Source organism: Mus caroli, chromosome 3 (assembly GCF_900094665.2).
Source record: "Mus caroli chromosome 3, CAROLI_EIJ_v1.1, whole genome shotgun sequence".
In the NCBI taxonomy this organism is placed as follows: Eukaryota; Metazoa; Chordata; class Mammalia; order Rodentia; family Muridae; genus Mus; species Mus caroli.
Window position 1 is genome coordinate 60080377 of NC_034572.1, and position 15019 is coordinate 60095395.

The following is a 15019-nucleotide window of genomic DNA, read 5'->3' on the forward strand; positions in this document are numbered from 1 at the left end:
CTCTGTCTTCTCCTTTTCTTTAAAATTGTGAAGATGAGATGACCTGTAAACTCTTCGCATCAAAACTTGATTGATAGTTTGTCTTCTCTTAAAATTCCAAACTAAAGACTTCTATTTGAAGACTGGAATTCTGACATCCAGGAACAGTTGATGTGTATTAAATAAATAAATCCATGGATTGAATGCATGCTTTTCTTAAACCCCACATTCTCACCAAGCAATAACATTTTCTCAATTGCTTTCTTGTTGTAGCCAGTTTTCATTTTAAAAACTAGAGAAAGAGAGGTTGCAGAGAGAAAAAGGGCTCCCACACTATACTTGTTAATTACATAAAATGAAACATTTTTCTTTGTTTCTGTGTAACTTGTCCTTTAAATTTTGCAATACGTATTAAAGAACATTTTCTCAAGGTTTGTTGTATGGCAGGTAAGGAACCTTGTGCCAGTTGGAAATCACAATAAAATTTTGTCTCCTTTCTTTAAAACACTCCTCAGTTGTTCCATTCTTGTTAAAGGAGAGAATGGCGAAGACTATTTGCTTACTCTATTTTCATTTTCCTTTCCTTCTGGTAATAAGAATCCAAGTTGACCAGCCTTCTTTGCAGCTATAGTAATATGAAAATTTTCTACCAACAAATATAATCCACAGGCCATTAATAGCCTTATAGAAGGTCTCTTCTGAAGAAGGGTGGGTATTTTTCCTTCTTCTTTCATGATGTCCAGAAACATAAATGTTATTGTTGAAGCTTCTTCTTTCAGTGTGGCCTTTTATAGGAAAAGCAGAACAAAGAATTGAAGAGAGTTTGGGTGACAAGTCTTTATCTAACTAAACATTTTATGTGTGCCTCAACTACTTTTATGTAGACTTCAATTGTCAGATAAAGTCTCATTTGCTTAAGCTTTTTATTGAGTTATTTATATAATATGTAGCCAGGAATCAGAAGATTAATATAAAGTGGACAAAATAGGTATTAACTTTTAAACCACAACTGACAAGTGTGTGTGTGTGTGTGTGTGTGTGTGTGTGTGTGCCCACCCGCATGCTTGCATATGTGCATTTTTGTCTGTCTGTCTCTGTTTCTCTCTCTCTCTCTCTCTCTCTCTCTCTCTCTGTGTGTGTGTGTGTGTGTGTTTGCTTTTTAGATTTTGAGTCAGTATCTCATTTGTGTAGCAAAAGCTGGCTTTGAACTTTTAACCTTCCTGCCCCTACATCCTGAGTGTTGAGATTGCAGGCATGCATTACCACACTCTGCTAAATGTTCTTATGTTATTGATATTCCTTTCATCTTTGTTTCATTAACTGTGATGATGGCTCACATTTGTAATCTTTTTTTTCCCTTTAGCAGTTGTAGCCAGTCCACATTTGTTTGCTTCATGTTCCCTTTGGCCTCTAGTCAGCTGTTTATCCCTGTTATTTTCAGTGGAATCTACTTTTCCAAACTCATTAATATTACCATTGCACAACAATTTAGAAAATAATAGAGTAGTGTTAAATAGCCTTGGAAGTCCAAGACTCAAACCAACTCAAATACTAGTATTTATTTACATCATCTTGAGCAGGTCTGTTAACCTCTGTATGCCTGCATTGTAGCCAGAGAAAATCAAGGTAATGCTATTCTCATGTTACTTATCTGTGTACAGTGTGAGTCGTATATGTATATGTATATGTATATGTATATGTATATGTATATGTATATGTATATGTATATGTATATGTATATGTATATGTATATGTATATGTATATGTATAATGTAGGTATATATATATATGTATAGTGATAAAGCTGTATAAAATCTTGATTGTTATAAATGCTATTATTTATATCATTTAATGTAAGAGGTGCATTCTAAGTCTCCTTTTTCATGTTAATACTGGCCAGAACAAGACAGGTAGGTGCCTTGAACATTTTTAATATATGGTGACTTCTAACACCTCACTCTTTTGAGGGCAGAATGAATCTTCAACCCAAGACCTCACTGCAAGTGTTCGTAAGGATGAGCAATGGGCATGCACTGTGGATGTGGTTTCTGTTTGGGGGTTGTTTATGTGCCGATGATAAATATTTAAGATATTGAATTCTAAACAATGCATCGGAGGCTCTTTATATTATTGGCTTTTCCTATCTCCCTCCTCCCCACCCTGTGGTATAGATCAGTGCAACCTGAGAACCTCGCCCTTGGAGAGCATGGCAGGAGGGAAGGTCAGAGTCAGTCTTTTATAGCTTGCCAGTCATTTGGGACAATTGAAAGCAGCAGTAAACATTAAGACAGCTTATATCTGTTATTTTCTCATTGTCCAGGTGGACAATTACAGCAAGAATTATTCAAGCTCAATTTTCTCTTCAAAAATCTCGATTGATTATGGCATAATATTTTCTGATGGTTCAAAGATCTTACATTAGCTCCTCCAATGAGCCGGAAACACTCATTTTATTCCCCCCAGGTATATACAAACCCCAGTTACAAAGAAGGTCTGGTGATGTGTTCAAGTAGAACTGAACTTAAAATTATATGTTAAATTTACGTTCCATAGCAGGACTTCACTGCAGCTGCCGTAGTGATGTGACCTTTTAGAATGGCCATACACATCAGTCTGTCTGAGTTCTGTGTATGCCTTTGCTCTCAGAATAACTATTAATAGTGCCTGCCTCTAGTTCCTGCAACAACAATGCACTGTAAACTTATACTATTTTAGAGGCATTTTGTTAAATTATTTGAGTAGAACAAAAGGCTTTTATAAATTACAGGCAGAGACCCACATTTCATGGACAATCTACCTAATTTAAGACCTTCGAACAATATCTTTTATAATTATGCATATCATATCCATGTCCCAGAAACAAGCTGGATCAATCCTTTCACCCCTTGCTTGAGTAAGAAGGCTTAAAAATATCATTGTAACAACTTCTGCCATGGACCAGACAGTACATATCTTAGTCTTTCTCAGCTACTCAGTTATGCTGCCACCACACAAGAACAGCTCAACAGTAGACAAGCTTGTGAGTGTTGTTGTGTTCTAATGAAGCCACACTTACAAGCTTACAGGATGAAGGCCAGATCAGGTCCATAGGCTGTAGTGTGCCGACCCTTGATCAATTGTAATCTTTCCCCTTATACCTGAAGAAAGGGAATCTATACAGCCTAGATTTCTTTCAGGTATTAAAAGGAGCAAAGACAGATAGACAGGTGGTCTTAGGTAGACGGTAATTAATATCACAGTAAGACACTCCCATTTCTCACCAGCAAAGTTTCCATTTGCGCTGTCATCAACACATCTTGTTCAAGCCTCTGGGTTACAGTCCATGTTTAGCATAATTAAGAACAGAAAGAAAAGAACCACAATGTGCCCTTCGAGTGTTCTGGAATGGGCCCGCAGCTAGCTTTTCTTGTGTAGGTATTTGAAGAATTGTTTGCTGAGCAACATCTAATGCAAAAACGTTTCTAAAAACTTTCTCTTTATTCTGTATCGCTTTGTGTTTTCATAGACTGGGGGAAGGGGCCCAAACCCACTTTTGTGGAAATACATTTGAAGTATATAGACAAACAAGTTTGCCTCTGTGAAATAAGAATTGTAGAGAGGCGAGAATTGAGACATGCTAGCAGTTAGAACACCTGAGGAAAGTCCACTGCCCTTTAAATCAAAATAGAAGGGAAGACATGCAGGAGCGCCCGAAATAAAATAAAAATGAATGCCAAAACCATACTCGGGAATACATAAAAGCCCTGCATTGTTCTCTTGCCCTGTTGGGAACTGTGATCATGTGGTATGGTACACAATGTGTGTGTGTGAGTGTGTGTGTATGTGTGTGTGAGTGAATGTGTATGTGAGTGTGTGTGAGAGTGTGTGTATGTGTGTGTGTGAGTGTGTGTGTATGTGTGTGTGAGTGAATGTGTATGTGAGTGTGTGTGAGAGTGTGTGTGTGTGTGTGTATGTGTATGTGAGTGTGTGTGAGTGTGTGTGTATGTGTGCATGTGTGTATGTTTGTGTGTGTGTGTGTGAATTAGAATTGGATAGCAAAATGTCAAGAGCAAGATACTGGACATATTAAAGAAACGGATTCAGTGTGTGTAAATGGTGTGTGAGACATTGCAAATCAGCATGTGTGGGTACATTCCTTGTTGGCTGCCCTGGAACAGGAATCCCCAGTCGGGCATGAGTGGACCATCTCTCCTGAAGAGGTAGGCACTAGCAGCCTGAGGAAAGAGGATACATGAAAGCAAATCTAGATTTGCCTTGCAATGACAGCTGCATATTAATCTAAGGAATATCTAAAAAAATCAAAAAGACATTTTTCTGCAAGATGCACCCCTAGAGTCTCAATCATGGTGCAGGGGAATAAACTTGAAACAGGATTGATTTCATCTTAAAGGGAAGAGTCCTTTGAAATACTACCAACTGTGGTTGTCTTATTTGGTTTTCAATCCTATAACAAAACTGTGCCATATTGTGTCAAATAAGAAGATAATATAACAGCTTTAAACAAATTTTGTAATTATGGGATCAATCAAAAGTGCATTAAATTTGTGTGTATTTGGGAAGTTATGATGTGGAATGCTTAAGTAGCTTTAAACATGCACCTTGATTCTTCAGTCCAGCTTCAAGATCTGAATGACAGGGGCAAGGTTTTCTTAATAAAACTTACAGACTAGGAAGTATCCTGGGTATTTTAGTTGTTTGATCTTCTCTCTGGAAAATACCGGGCACCGCCTTTGCAGAGGCTAGACCCCTAAAGGGACATCTGTGGCCAGATACTTCTCTTGTCAGAACCTATGTACGTGTCTGGTCTTGGGCCATAGGCACACCCTGGTTTCACTGGGACATAGTTCTCAAACCATGAAAAAACAATTGCTGGTGATAAGCAAAGAATTGACAACTGGATCTAGTTTGCTTTGACTTTTTTTTTTTTTTTTTTGGTTTTTCGAGACAGGGTTTCTCTGTTTAGCCCTGGCTGTCCTGGAACTCACTTTGTAGACCAGGCTGGCCTCGAACTCAGAAATCCGCCTGCCTCTGCCTCCCAAGTGCTGGGATTGAAGGTGTGCGCCACCACGCCCAGCCTGCTTTGACTTTTAAAAAACTATTTTCCCCCAGTATTTGATGTTCTTTGAATGAAGAGACAAAAAGATTAGAAAGATCATAAAGACACACAAAAATCAGACAGAGCTGAATTTGAATCTGCACTCTACTCCTCCATTGTTGGTGGGATTGCAAGCTTGTACAACCACTCTGGAAATCAGTCTGGCGGTTCCTCAGAAAATTGGACATAGTACTACCGGAGGACCCAGCAATACCTCTCCTGGGCATATATCCAGAAGATGTCCCAACCGGTAAAAAGGACACATGCTCCACTATGTTCATAGCAGCCCTATTTATAATAGCCAGAAGCTGGAAAGAACCCAGATGTCCCTCAACAGAGGAATGGATACAGAAATTATGGTACATTTACACAATGGAGTACTACTTAGCTATTAAAAAGAATGAATTTATGAAATTCCTAGCCAAATGGATGGACCTGGAGGGCATCATCTTGAGTGAAGTAACACAATCACAAAAGAACTCACACAATATGTATTCACTGATAAGTGGATATTAGCCCAAAACTTAGGATACCCAAGATATAAGATACAATTTGCTAAACGCATGAAACTCAAGAAGAATGAAGACCAAAGTGTGGACACTGTGCCCCTTCTTAGAATTGGGAACAAAACACCCAGGGAAGGAGTTACAGAGACAAAGTTCGTAGCTGTGATGAAAGGATGGACCATTTAGAGACTGCCGTATCCAGGGATCCATCCCATAATCAGCTTCTAAACGCTGACACCATTGCATACACTAGCAAGATTTTGCTGAAAGGACCCAAATATAGCTGTCTCTTGTGAGACGATGCCGGGGCCTAGCAAACACAGGAGTGGATGTTCACAGTCAGCTATTGGATGTATCACAGGGCTCCCAATGGAGAAGCTAGAGAAAGTACCCAAGGAGCTAAAGGGATCTGCAACCCTTGTTGGAACAACATGATGTACTAACCGGAACCCTGGAGCTCTTGTCTCTAGCTGCATATGTATCGAAAGATGGCCTAGTCGGCCATCANTGGAAAGAGAGGCCCATTGGACTTGCAAACTTTATATGCCCCAATATAGGGGAATGCCAGGGCCAAAAGAATGGGAATGGGTGGGTAGGGAAGTGGGGGGCGCTATGGGGGACTTTTGGGATAGCATTGGAAATGTAATTGAGGAAAATATGTAATAAAAATATTAAAAATCAAAAAAAATAATAAGTGTCTTGGGCAAGGTTTTCCCTTCTACACACTAGAGATTCCTCATCTATAAATTGCAGGCAGTTTATTTGATTTTATTTTTCTGGGTGTTTTGTTGGTCTGTATGTCTGTGTACCATGTGTAAGTCCCAGATGTATGCCTGGTACCCTAGGAGGCCAGAAGAAGGCATCACATCACTGGAACTGAAGTTAGACACAGTTGAGAGCGACCACATGGGTGCTAGAATTTCAGCCTGGATCCTCTGGAAAAATCAGTATTCCTAACCGCTGAGTCATGTCTCCAGCCCAATTGCTGGCAATCTTAATACCCTCTTTTATTATATTTTTAAGACAATGATCTAATATAAAACTTACAAAATATGTGGTCAAAAGTATGGATGGGAGATGCTTGCTGTTCTCTGTCTTTGTCTGTCTGTCTGTCTGTCTGTCTGTCTGTATCCCTCTCTCTCTCTCTCTCTCTCTCTCTCTCTCTCTCATTCATGATTTTATTTTAGCAGTCTCCAATGCAGAATTTATACCTGAGTCCAGTCATAGGAGGCAGAATATGAGCAGAGAAAATTGGGGTTCTGCAAAATTCCTACTTATTTTCAGAGCTGGAGATTGAGCCCAGGGCCTCTGTATGCCAGACAAATACTCAACCTCTGTCTACTGCTCTTCTTCTTTTATCTGTTTTTTGCTGTTTGTTTGACAGATCTGGGAGCACCTTGAGATCATGAATACTAAGCAAATGTTCTACCATTGAACCATATCCTGAGTCTCATTTAAAACAAAAACAAAAACAAAGCTTAATACTTGGAGAGATGGCTCAGCGGTTACCAGAGGCCCCGAGTTCAATTCCCAGCAACCACATGGTGGCTCACAACCATCTGTAATGGGATCTGATGACCTCAAATGTGAGATCTTCCTGCTTCAACCTCTGGAATGCTAAGATTGAGGGCTTTCACCACTATATTTGAGTCCTTTTGTGATTACTAAAGAAGCATGGCAGATGGAAAGGTGGCTCAGTTGTTAAGATAACTGATTGTTCATTCAGAGAACCCAGTTGGATTTCCAAAATTCACATGGCTCAAAACTTCTCACAACTCTCTGTAGCTTTAATCCCATAATATCCAATGCCCTCTTTTGGCCTCTGTGGGCCTTGCATGCACATAGTGCACAGATGTTTATGCAGGCAAACTGCCCATACACATAACAAGGAAAGGGGAGAAAAAATTTAAAGCTTCCATGGAAGCTAATTGAATTTAAGATTGATTCTTTACCTTGGATTCCCCTAGAAAGCCTGAGCCTTTGTTGCCTTACAGTGGAGAGGAGGAACAGAAGAGCTTGTGGTCATATCCTAAAGGTATTGTTCCCGGCCAGCATCAGTCCAACCTACAAACATGTTAACCACATCCCAGACCTGCTGAACCTCTACTTGTTTGGAGGAACCAGCAGGCAGGTCCTCCAGAGGGTTTTGATGGGTTTTAAAGTTTGAGAAGCATTATATTGTATCTCTAGACTTTCTATCTTCAAATTATACACGTGAGCCACATAATTACTACTGACCCCTCCTTTTCAATCAGTGCCCATCCATGAAGCCAGCCCCGAACGGGCAGAGGTGGGAAGAACCCTGCAAACTCCGTCAAAATGTTCCCAGGAAGAACTCTGCCTTAGTTTTCACATTCTCTCAAAACTCCGTGCAACACGTTCTGTCCTTTCCTGACAACAGCATGGAAGCCTTTTAATTAGTCCACCCAGGAGGAAATAGAGATGTGCTCATTAAGTAATTGCTCTGATTACCAGTGGGCAGGCGTGGGCATTGTTTCCTGATGTACTTGTTACAAGTGAGCTGTGCTACCAAACTGAAGGCTTCTTAAGAGGGGGTTGACATAAAAGGACTGCGACAAGCCGTGGAGGGGAGCAGGGGGTGGCACTGATGACAGGAACAGTCGTCAAGCCAAACACACACAAAGACACACTCACAAATACCAGTTCACACTATGAAGATGGATCAATGGCTGTATTCTGGGGGAAAATAAGCATTAATATTCCTGAAGGTTTTGGGGAAGTATCAAAGCATACGACATTCTTCCAAGTTTCAACTGCAGGAAGGTACTAGGTGGTTTTGTTTTTGTTTTGTAATGTCATATTTTCCTAAAGGTGACTCAGTCCATGCTACAGACCCGGGTTATAGAAATATTCAGCCTATACACATGCCATTTTCTGGAAGACCCCATACTCTAATTGTCTAATTTTAGCACACACTTAACTCTGGCAATGAGTCTAAGTAATGGGATCACAAACTCTCAAAGTTGGAAGAAAGTTGAATGTATCACCTCCTCTCCCCACCTTCCCAATATGAAATGGCCTCTGTTATATAGTTCTGGCCTCTTACCATTCAGCACTCTTTCTTAAGTCACAGGAACTGGATGGAGCCCCTGCTGGATGTGCCCTGGCTGTTGGAGCCACCCAAGGAAAGGGCTCCAGATACAAGCCACCCAAGCTGCATCTCACCTGATCAAAGGGGAAGAAAACGCTCCAAATAAGTAACTATACTTTCTGCTCTTTAGTCTGAATGCCTTAAATAAGAAATTATTTGTTTAGTAATAGCATTGCTTTGGATGAAATATTTACCACTGGTGTAGCCAACACATTTGCCCCAGCAATAATCTCTGCAACTGTTGCAGCCTGGGAAGAGCCTAGGAGAGCATGCATGTTCTAGGTGACCTGGGGTAATGGACTGATAAGGAAACACTGTTGCTACATGGAATTAAATTGACATGGAATATGTCTTTCTTCTTCATTGCTACTTTGCTAAGTAGATCTTCACCTTTATCTAAATTTGGGGAGATGTTGTTTAACCCAAAAGATCCAGCAGAGATCTCAGGCACCTTAAACAGTTCTTTGGAGTTTGACATTCAGGCAGGTTCATAGAATACTATTGTATTCTATTCACTGCTGTGCTCAGCCAATGTTTCAATGTGGACACAGTCTCATGTAGTAAAAGGTGACCTCAAATTGCGTTGTAGGTCCCTACCTGGCTCTGGCTCTGGCTCTGCCTCTGTCCTTACCCCTGCCTCTTAAGTACTGAGATTAGAGATATGCAACACCCTGTTTTATGAGGGACTGGGATGGAACTTGGGACTCAAGTATTTTTGCATTTTAAGCAAGTCCTCTACCAAATAATTTACATCCCCAACCCATTAGCCAAAAATTGGTTGTGAGGGTTCTGTTTCGGCTTTTGAGCAAAGAAACTAATGGCCCCTAGGCTTTCCATTTTGATGCATGCGTGTGCATGTGCTCCTGTGTGTGTGTGTGTTGTGTATGTTGCTAAGGACTGATAAGGATTGAACTCAGGACCTCATGCATGCTGGAGGAATCAATCAATGATTCCCACCCCCATTTTTTCTTTCTTTCTTTCTTTCTTTCTTTCTTTCTTTCTTTCTTTCTTTCTTTCTTTCTTTCTTTCTTTCTTTCTTTNTTTTTTTTTTTTTTTTTTTTTTGACTTTAAGCAAATGGAATGGGGCAGGAACCTGGCTACTTGGCAGCTAGAGACTTGATTTCTCTGCTGGCTGCCACTTAAAGACCTTAAAAACCTTTAAGTAGATCTTGGCCTCTTGGTGGCTTGACAGTCACTGGGCTGGATCTGTCCAAGCAGGGTTTGTTCAAGGAGAACCTAAAGAAAACTCCCTGGGCTGGGGAACAGCTTAGTTCTGACAGGTGGAGTGTTCTGGAGGGATTCCCCTCACCAGGGGTCCTGGCATTGTATTGTGGCCATTCTCAAATCCTCATAAATGGAATAAAGAGCAGCCCCCGATTTAATCTGCTGCTCCAGCCCCCTCGAGGACACAGCTGGCGAGGGTGTTCTGCTCTATTCACAGCCAGTCCCTTCTCTCTAGCCTTGCAATAATTTTGTTGTCTTTGTTATTTTATATCCTGCGGTGACTTCCCTGAGTGCAGTGAGTGATTAATTTAGCTGGTGTCACAGGCTACAACATGTTGATATAAAGGGAAAAAAGAGTGAAAGAGAGAGAGAGAGAGAAAGGGAAGGTGGAAGGGGTGGGAGGCTGCTGGGACAAATATGCACAGAACGCAAGCTCCAGCCCTCGCACAAAGCACCCTATTGGCCAAAGTGACCCTGTGACATTGTTTTTGTGAACATGAGTATGAACCTCTGAATGGTTGAGTTCTGAAATTCAAAGGCTGACACTCTCCCCGGGCTTTCTCACTTCCCCCACTGCCTCTGAAGCATCAATAGCTTCAGGAAATAATGAAAAACAAATCAGAAATAAAATCAGCACTTGAAAACCCAGGGTTCTTTATGAAAAAGGGCTTCTACTGTTCAAACGCCAGTTTACAACAGAGGGATCCAGGATCTTGTGTGAAAACAAACTCCAGGTCTTTCTGTAGTTCAAAGCTCCGGTAGAACCCTTTATCCGTCTTGGCTGTAGCCCTGAGAAGGGCTCATGTGGCTATGGATTGGAAGGCATCCTACGGCTCCCAGATCCTGGACGGAGCCTTGTCCATACTTACCAATGTCAATATCGGCGAAGAAGTTGGTCCAGTGGACAGTTCTGTGTGGACTCTAGATAATGAAATTTGCTGGTTTTATTACTTCAGAAGGGGTTTACATTCTTAATGGCAGAGTTGGTATGAACAGGTCTGACTCAGAAGTCATTCTAACACCTTTCAGCTTTAATCCACTTGTCTATAATCTTCCTTTTAAACATGAGCTTCTCACACTAGTCCAGGTTTAGGGAATTACTTTAAGGTGATTTTAGGGCCATGGAGGATGCGACTCTGATGGTAGAAGAGAGGTGCCAGAATATTCACTGCTGTGGAGAAAAGATGGCACCTCTCTTAATAATTAATTGGCTATTAACATATAGGCTTATTCTTGAGTCCTCTATTCCTCTGGTCTACATCTCAACTTTACAATATTTTTAAAACCAAAGTGGTTAAGTGACTCCATTCTTATGTTTTTATTACATGATTAGGAAATCATTTCCCACGGCAAGATTATTTTAAAAATCATTGCTCTTTTTTTTAGAACATTATTGACTTTATTTTTTTATTGTCTTTAAAATGACTCATCTAGAATTTATTTTGGGCCACCCAACTTCTCTTTGTTCTAAATGGCCAGCTAGTGTGTGTCAACACCACTATCCACCAACTCACTTTTCCCCTGTTAGCTTGAAGTACTGAACTTATGTCTTTTAAGCAACTCCATCTGTGGTTTAAGGTTTTCTACGTTGTGACAGGTATAATATATGCATATAGCTTTCAAAAGGACAAAAGCATCATCCTCTTCTCTTTTTCATGTGTACTGTATGTGTGCATGAGAAGTGTGTTCATGTGACATACAACTCATGAATATGTATGCATGGATGTATGTTTGTATGTTTGTATGTATGTATGTATGTATGTATGTATGTATGTATGTATGTGTGTGTGTGTGTATGTATTCCAGGGATTTTTTGTTGTTGTTGTTGTTATATACTTGAAACATACTACAAATACTTTGTGGCACCTAGCTCCCCATATCCCTGCTGCCACCACACTGTATATGATATACATTAAAATTCTTCAGCTAGATACTTTATTCTTTTTTATATTTGTGTAGGAGTCTACCATGTGGAACCAGCCAATTTCTTTTAAAAGATAACTTGACTGTTTGTTACAAAATGTCTTCTCTCTATGACCAAACGGGCTATGATAAACATTGCACCTCCTCCAGACTCCTCAAAGTACCAAAGGGTGTGGTTGCTCAGCACTTGGACACTGTCAACTTGAACTCCGAGGAGGACAGTGAACTAATTCATTCTTTTTCCTACTATGAATAAGCATAGACCTTGTACATTTCTAACATTTTCTAAACTTGAAAATTAAAAAGTGGTATGTAACCACTTGGATCAATTCTTTGATTAGAGTGAAATTGAGAGTCTTTTTGTGTACTCAACAACCTTTTTAACATCTTTTATAAAATAAAAGTTTATAAAATAAACTTCATATTACTGAGCCTTTGGAATTAAGAGAATACTTTCTATTTAGAAAGTTACTCATTTTCCAGTACCATGTGTTTTCAGAAGTTTCTCTAGTTGATCATTTGGGTTGATCATTTAGGGTTTTTTAAAAACTACACTTATTATATTTTTGCTATACACAAATTTAATGTTAAAATGTATTCAATTTTAGGTAGATGGCTTCAAGCTTTGTTTCTTACACATTGCTTCTGTATTTCTTGGTTTTTCTCTTCTTTTTTCATTTTAAAATCATTGATTCATATAGCATCTATCTTGCTGTTTAGAGAAAATTGATTAATTTCAGTTTTACTGTTTTCCCAGATGTCTACCTAGTTTTCTTAGCCTTACTTATTGAAAAATCCATTTTCCAATTTAGCTAATGACTTTATCATATATGAAATATCCATACAAAGGTAGATCTATTTCTGGACTCTCATTTCTGCTCTACTGCTCTACTCTTTGTAGGGTACGCTGAGAGTACACAATGCTAGTTAAATGGTGCTGCAATACATTTTAATATGGAGCAGGGCCATTTTCCTTCTATCGTCTTTTTATTAGTTCTCAGAAGTTCCCATACAAGATGGGCAATGTACAAGAAAGTAGAATACAATAGTAAGATCTTTGCTTAAATTACATCAAATTTATAGCTTACTTTGGTGATAAAGTTCCTTTTACATTTTCAACTCTTCCTGACTATATGTCCTTTATGAATTGTAGAATCTTCTTGGTATGCTTCCTGCAAATATCTTTTAATGTAAGATACATGATGTTTTTATATTTACTATCAATGAAATCACTGGAGTCCTGGATATTTCTTCCAGATTTTGTTAAAGTACACTGAAATGAATATTTTTATTGTCTAACCTCATCTCTTTTGTTCTTATTTTTATAGAACATTCATGAACACAATGATCACACACAGGGCCTTGCAGAAGATCTATTCCAAACATCCCATAGGTATGAAGGGAGGAAGAAATGATGGGAAACACTTACCAAGTAGAATGTGAAAACACAGACAATGGGCAATCAATTTAATCTTCAGGTAATTGTGCAGTTTGAGAGGGTTTTATAATTTAAGATAAAGGCAAAGGACAGTGTCATTGTTAGCTGAGGACAACAATTTAATGTGAATCAATGCTGGTGACCAATGCGCTATGAATATTCTGTCACTGATTCCTGGCCCCTCTTCCTTTGCTTCCTGTCTGTGTCAGAAAGGTTTTCTCTTAATGCATTCAAAAGAGCTATTTTGGGCCTCGAGTCACCTTTCTCTCCTTGTGTCTCTTCAACAGACACAATCCATCAACCTCCTATCATATGCAAAAAAAAAAAAATCCTCTCTCTAAGATATCTGGCAGTCACTTCTGGGTGTTATCATCAGAGCTGAGCTCTGGCTTCCTGGTGTTTTTGAGTGTGAATTATCAGCCACCCCAGATGCCCACAAGTTGTAGCCTTGATCATCTTGTGAACAGAAGACTCTTTTTCTGATGCTTTCTAATTTTGTTTTAGAAATACAGACAAGAAGGCTTACAGGAGGAGCAGTAGGAACTAGTGCATAAGAATGTATCATAAAACAAGAAAAATGCCCTGAGCTTGATGTATGCCATGGGTGGCTGTCAATAACTGCAGCAATCAATCAATGATGACTTGGCTTGGCATCAGTTACAACCCTGACACCCTGATAGGGAGTGCAGAAAAGGGGAATCGTAGGATTATGAACTTGGGTGTTTGTGACCAGCTATAAAGATGGAACCTAAGAAAATCATTCTGCATGTTAATTACTTTTCATAAAACAAAAGCCTGACCTTAGTCATGGGTTAGATCCTCTTTCTCAGTGAATAGAACTGACTCACTCTCAATTTATAACAGTTCTGTGCCTAGTGTACAGGTGAAATGAAAGACCCTGAAAAAAAAGAATAACAACCTCTGAACTGCAGGCTCAGAGAACCAACTGCCAACTCTCCAGCTCCACAAACATTATTATATATCTTTTAAGTTTTGAAATTGTAATATAATTAAATTTCCCTATCCTTTTCCTCCCTTTCAACCCCTCTTGCTCTCTCTCAATAAATGACAGTCTCTCTTTCTCATTAAAAATTTGCACATATATATTCCTAAAAAACATAAATACAATTCTCTCAGTAGTTATTCTGCTGCCTGTATGCATGTGATCTCAAGGCTGACCACTTGGTATTGGATAACCAACTGAAGGGCTCTTCCCTGGGGAGGACCATCTTTCCTACTTTCAGTATTCCCTAGTGGCCCATCGTCTCAGGTTGAGGACACGCAAGCTTGCCTCCATGTTAATATGTCCATTAGCATCATCACTGCTCATATCTTGTTCAGGCATCCATGTTGATGAGATTTCATGGGTGTTGACTCTTTAACATTTTAGGAGACATAACCAAGACTTTATTAAACCAGCTTAAATCCTAACTACATTTAAATATTAATCCTTATATTCACAAGTAAGTATTATTCTCCTTCATCAAATAAGCTTCTCTTTGCAACAGGTTATAGAAAATCACAACCAACCAAAAGGTTGAGAACATGAGACTGCATGGTACCTATGTTTCATCTGCAACACAATTCCTATGCCTAAGGCTCAGGGATCACTCCAGGTAAGAGGCGGTGGAAAGATTGTAAGAGCCAGAGGATCAGGGAGTTTACTCTGAGAATGTTTCCACTGATTATAGACCAAAGCTACCTCTTTACTCCCTCTGCCCAAACCTGACAGTATCACAAAT